Source organism: Pinus tabuliformis, chromosome X, assembly GCF_031772625.1.
Source record: "Pinus tabuliformis cultivar Carrire ecotype Pingquan chromosome X, CPIR1, whole genome shotgun sequence".
Taxonomy (NCBI): domain Eukaryota; kingdom Viridiplantae; phylum Streptophyta; class Pinopsida; order Pinales; family Pinaceae; genus Pinus; species Pinus tabuliformis.
The window spans coordinates 802,652,666-802,658,742 of NC_142308.1; the positions used below are offsets into that span (position 1 = coordinate 802,652,666).

At 37.3% G+C, this 6,077-nt stretch overlaps 1 pseudogene; it reads left to right on the forward strand.

Annotated features, from left to right (window-relative positions):
* Positions 1 to 4,905: 4,905 nt before the first annotated feature.
* On the forward strand, positions 4,906 to 5,572 carry LOC149142232 (peptidyl-prolyl cis-trans isomerase FKBP13, chloroplastic pseudogene; annotated as a pseudogene).
* Positions 5,573 to 6,077: the final 505 nt, after the last annotated feature.

Sequence of the window (6,077 nt, forward strand, 5' to 3'; positions counted from 1 at the left end):
ACTTTGCAAGATCTACATGTGGAGTGAGTTTGGTTTTAGCAAACTCCCATAAACCATTCTCTATTGTCTAAGTTTCCATTGATGGAAAAGGGTATTGAAGGTATGTTTGTTGAAGATTTCCTATGATGATATAAGCCACAAATGAATATGGTATGATGTGAGTTCGTATTGCTACTAGTGCTCAATTAGTGATCCTATGTTGTTGAGTATGTGTTGCTTGTCATAGATATGTTGTGATGTGAATTCTTGCATATTTTGTGAAATTGAAGGTTTCTTGTGTTAGCATAGCTATTTTAGAGTAGCCACTGAGATCAGTTTAGTTTTCCCTAGATGCATAATAGAGGTATGGCCTTAGTGAAGCTTGGTAATTGGAGTGTTTGTTCGAGGTGTTATAGAACATAGGTGCTGCAGAGGTGCCTTAAGAAGTTGTGATGAAAGAGGCTATAAAAATAAGTGAAGAATTTTGATTTTTCCGTAATTTAGGGGACAAACACATATTAGAGTCTCGCTACTAGCATCCAGAACCTAGATTAATAGTGCATTATCAACATCTACAACCCAAATTTACAGTGTGTAACTTCCATGTTCTATAGCATGTATAAAGAAAACCTTAAGCTTTGGTTTTGTAATAATTGATGTTGGCCTATGATATATGTTGTTTTAATAATTTGAAATTCATTTGATGTGTTTTAATATTCAAAAGTTGGAAGAATTTACGAATAGGTGGAATGTAAAGAGGTTTTCAATTCATATTCCTATATGGAATACTAACAATGAGCAAAGTTTGTTTATAAAAATATGTGCTTTTGGAAGTCAAAGTTGGTTGGTTATGATGTGATTTGAAAGAGTTGTGGGACCATGTTCATGCATTTCCTAGTAAAGAGATAAAGAAGAAGAGAAGATGTGAAGCTGATTTGAGGAAGAGAAGGTGGAGACCAAGAGATGGAGGTATGCATAATTAAAGGCTAGGTAAACCAACCCGTTGAATATTTTATGTATCATGGTATTTTTGTCCCCTTTCAAGTAGTATCCTGAAAAGGAATAGGTTGGAGCTTGTAGGTGGAAGTAGGATCTTCCTAGAAAGTAATAGCTTGCATAAATAAATGGAGGTAGGAGCCTCATGTAGGTAAAAGCCTCTAGAAAATTAATGTAAAAGAGGGAGTGCGAACTTTCCAGCAATTTGTATCTTGCAAAATAGAAGAGAGGTTAGAGCCTCCAGAAACTAATGTATTAGAGGAAGCGGGAGCTTGCCTTTGCATCACAACCACAAAAAAGTCATATTTTTTCCACTTAAATTCAGTGTCTACATGTGTTTTTTAATGCATGTCTCTTATGCTTTGATACAAATTGTGTTTAAATATTAAATCTACTACTCATATGACGTTCTTCTAGTCATTTAATAGTTTAGATAAATATTAAAAGGAAAAGTGAAGAAACAAAATTTGATGTCCATGAATGTAGTATATTGATTCACCCCCCGTCTTAGTATAGTCAAGTTCCAACAATTGGTATTAGAGAAATTTCCTTTTGTATCAAACTAGTAGCTAGAAGATAGACCTAGTTAAATCATGGATTATTAAAGTGTACTTGTACTTAGTACTGCAAAATTTTAGGAATGAGGAAAAAAGGTAAAATATGAATCGATATATTATGGACCTGATGTTGGGAAGTTTTTTTTTTTCTCGGTAAAAAACTATACTAATATATTATGTACAGGAGGCAAAAATTACAACATGATAAAACAGAGAGAACCAGGCTCTGGGAATGTCACCCAAGAGCAGTTGAGGCCAATAAGAAAACTAGCCCATGCAGGGGCGCCAAACATAGAAGCGAGACCATCCAAAGGATCTAGCCCATGCAGGGGCACCAAACATAGAAGCGAGACCATCCAAAAGAGCTAGCCCATGCAGGGGCATCAACTAGAAATCTGCATTATCCCACGCATGGGAGACTAACAGTACCCATCCCATTAACGAAGATTCAGAAACATAAACACAGAGAATTGATGCTAGAACTAAGCCAAAACAGACAACAAAAGAGACCAGAAGACCAGGCAAAAGAGCTAAAAGAACCTTATGCTCGGGCGTCATTAATCGTCCATCTGTACCTCCTCTACCCGACACCAACCATAAGCTTCCCTTTCAACAGTAGTGGGAAAAGTGTCTTCCGCTTCGCCGGTCCCCTCCCTCTTATCGAGCCTACTTTTCGATGCATTTTCCAGGTCTGAGGCAGGATCTTTAACCTCCTTCTCCTGATTAGCTTCAGGAACCTTTGCTTCGTGCATCTTGTTATCAGTCTCCCTCTACCCATGCTCATCCAGGGAATCATTGTCTTCCTGGGAGTTTTCAAAGAACAGGACCGAGACATGCGCACTAATCTGCGGGTTATTCATGGAACTGCTAAAATTGAAGATAGCAGAGCCAAACGCAGGCAAGGCAGCTGAGCTCGATGCCCCCACGTCCATGAATTGACTGGAGTGGAGGGGATTAGCTCCAGTGGAGCGAGCGATATTGCAATGACAGCAATGGACAACATTATCCGCCTCGTGACAGCGAGAGGTCCCTCCTCTGGAAGTGCCTCGATGACTAAGAAGATGCTGTCGAGGTCTCACCATTATCACAGGGGTCAAGGGGAGGAAATTCCAATAGACCACGGGATAATTTGCACAACCAGCTGCCGGAACTGACTGCGGAATGAGCCAGACAAACAGAGAGGATAACCCGGCGTAGACGGAGAGGCAGGGCAACCGGAGTTGCAAATACCTGATTGAAGGAGGAGCCACCAACATTCTCTGGCCATACCCTGCAACATCGTTTATAACCTTACCTGCTTTGCCTTGGAGCTCACCCGCCATAACTGCAACCTCTGCTTGAGCCGAATTGCCGTGCAGGGCATTAACTATTCTCTGCAGCGTCACCTTATACCATTTGCTAGCCTTACCTGTGTCTTCTGCGTCTACCACGTGATGGCCTGTGGCCGGCATGTGGTCATCCGTCCACGCCTGTCCCATCCTATCTAACACCCGCATCCGTGGTGATGTTGGGAAGTTGATATGCGATGGATATATTAAATACTCCCCCTCAACAAAATAACAACAATGGAATGCTTAGGCTAAATATGAAATTTACAACAATATTAACAATATGGATCTTGAGATGGTAATAAATCTCAAATATGAAAAAGAAATATGGGTTAGGTTTTAGGTTATGCATGAAGGAGATTCCAATAGCAGTGATGGAGAAAAAGAGAAGAAAAAGGCCTCTCATGAAGAAATTGTTTAGTCAAATGAGACATGTTTTGTTAGTATGAAAGTACCTTCTTATCATGAAAAAATAAAAGATGAAAACTAAACTAAGCTTGATCATGTCCTGACTGAAATAGAAAGTTACAATTAAAAACAAGGATAAAAAGAAATTGTTATAGATACGTGATGAGAAAAAGCATGAGTACAAGGAAAAAATCATTAGCCTGAGGACATAGTTGGAAGAAACGGGGAGATTTGAAGAGGTGATCAACAACCAGCTAAAGGAAAGAGAGGAACATTGTGGAAGATTATAAGTTGAGGTTTTTAAAGCAATAAATAAGCTAGACAAAAAGAACATGAAAGAGGAGGTTGTCTCCATGAAAAATAAGTCAGAAAAAAGAGAAGTAGCTCAAAGACAACCACAAAAGATAATAAAGCAGCTCTGAAAAGGCTTGTAGGAGATGGTGCTAGCAACATGATTAGAAAAGAAGAAAAGTAGAACAAGCAACAAAACCATAAACAAAGGAATGATTCAAAGAAAGTGTATTTTGTAAATTAAATTTGTTTCTAGATTTGAGTTTAGGAAACCTACAAGATTTCGAAAGAGGAATAACAACCCCTTTTCTCCCCTATTGGAAAATGCCCGGTGTGTCGATTGGCATAAACTTGGGATTGTAGATTTGATTATAGGAGTAAGTAAATCAAGGTTCATCAATCAAAGATGTGATAGACAATGAAGTTCCCTCAAGAAAGCAATCAACAAAGATCATTCTCTATAAGAAAATCAGCCACAAGGTACACAAATTATTTATATGGATATTGTTAATCATGCAATGATTTTGGACATAAAAGTGTTGATTGCAAACACTATGTATAGAAGAGTAGAAATGGCACAAGAAGACACAAGCACTTTCCTCCATTTCTTTGCCACATGATATATTATGTATGTGACAACCTTGGTCACATGGCCAAATATTGCAAGCTTCCTTGTACCTTAAAGAAAAATAGACTAGAGAAGGAGGTCAAGGAAAGAATTTTGAACAATAAGTCATAAGGAAATGCATAGAGTAGAAGGAAACCCATAAAAGTTTGGAAAAGGAAGAAAGAGAAACATGTGAATTCAATGAAAAATTGAAGCCAACATGGCCTTAGGGGTAGCTTCTCAAGGAAATGAAAGTAACCACAGGCAAAAAGAATCTGATAAGTTTTAGAGCAACAACACCTCATGGGGAGAGCACGGGGAGAGCAACCCAAATAGTGTTCCTTGGAGACTATGAAAATATAGTTTTTTGAGTTTTAGTAATGGTTACAAAAAACTTTAAGGATACCTTGCAAATTGAAGTCTTGAATATGCAATGAAATTATTTTGCAAGCCAAGATGGAAATGACTCAATTTTTCCTCCTTGACCATGCCATTACTCTATTGAATAAGTGTTTGGCTCATCTTGAGGAAGAGAAGAAAATAGAATATCCCTTCTACAATGGAAAATGAATATGAAAATAATGGTGCATGCATATGTATTAAAGGCATTCAAAAATGTCACACTATGAGAAATTGGAGGTGATAAATTATGGGTTTGCGTTACTTCAAAAAGGACCTAACTATATAACTTTATCCAAGAAGCAACTTCAAAAATGGAAATAGTTTTAATATTGGAGAAATGGTTGCTTCAACTTTCTTGACATTTGCACCAAACTTCATTGTTAATAATCAAGTTATCAGGAGTGGAAAACCTTAGCATGATGATTCTAAATTTATGATAAAATTCAGAGAAACAATGAAATTTAAATAAAATGCAAGCAAACCGATGAAACAAAAATGTAAAAAGTATGATGTAGATGTAACTAGAGAATTAAGAAGAAAACATGTTTTAGGATTGGGTTGTTTGGTGGGAATTGGCCTTCTAATGCTAATAGAAAAACATTCATGACTAGACTTCAATATGGTTCTTGCAAACGTGCACTTGTTCCCTTTGGACTGGGATACTGTGACACTCTTATAAGAATCAACATTGGAGTATCTCAAGGGAAAATTATTATGGCTCATTACATGAGGAAGTTAGGAAATGGTGCACACTGGACAATAACTATGGTCAAGGCATGCCCCTAATATTCTAGGTAGGTGTTGGAGAGGTCATCAAACGATGTGATTGAGGTCTACTAGGAGGGGAAGGAATTCCTCCAATCATGTTTGGTAGAAGACGAACATTCAATATTCCTTCATAGCTTGGCTATGGTGTAAGAGGGGTAGGATACAAAGGAGGTTCATGTGTCATCCCTCTAAATTCTATGCCTTTGTTTGATGTAGAATTTGTTGGAAAATCTTAATAAATTAACTGGAATTGTGTCCTATGTAGCAAATCTATTATGTGATTAAGGTACAAGAGGTATCAAAAAATATATATAAGAAAATGGTTGAGGACATGTAAAATAAATGATGTTGCTTTACGATGGTACCAATACAAAAATGATGCACAACTAGACAAAATGATATATTTCAAACTCTCTATAAAAGAATACATAGAACCATCTATGTTTATCAGAAGGGGATATGGAGCTAAGTCTCTAACTCATGTAAAAATAAAAGGATAATTCCAATGCATAGATTATGTCAAGAATTACTATGACATGGGCAACCAACCTCTCAGTGACAGGGCCAAAGAAAATAGCAAGCAACATTTGATTCCAATACCAATAAAGACACATTCAATTTGAAAATGAATAATCAACATGAAGACAAGCACTCGATTGGGAGAATATTAGTAATGGTAGTGTTCTATCAAGAAATCAATGACCTAAAGAGACTTCAACGACTAGGAAGATGAATATTTGA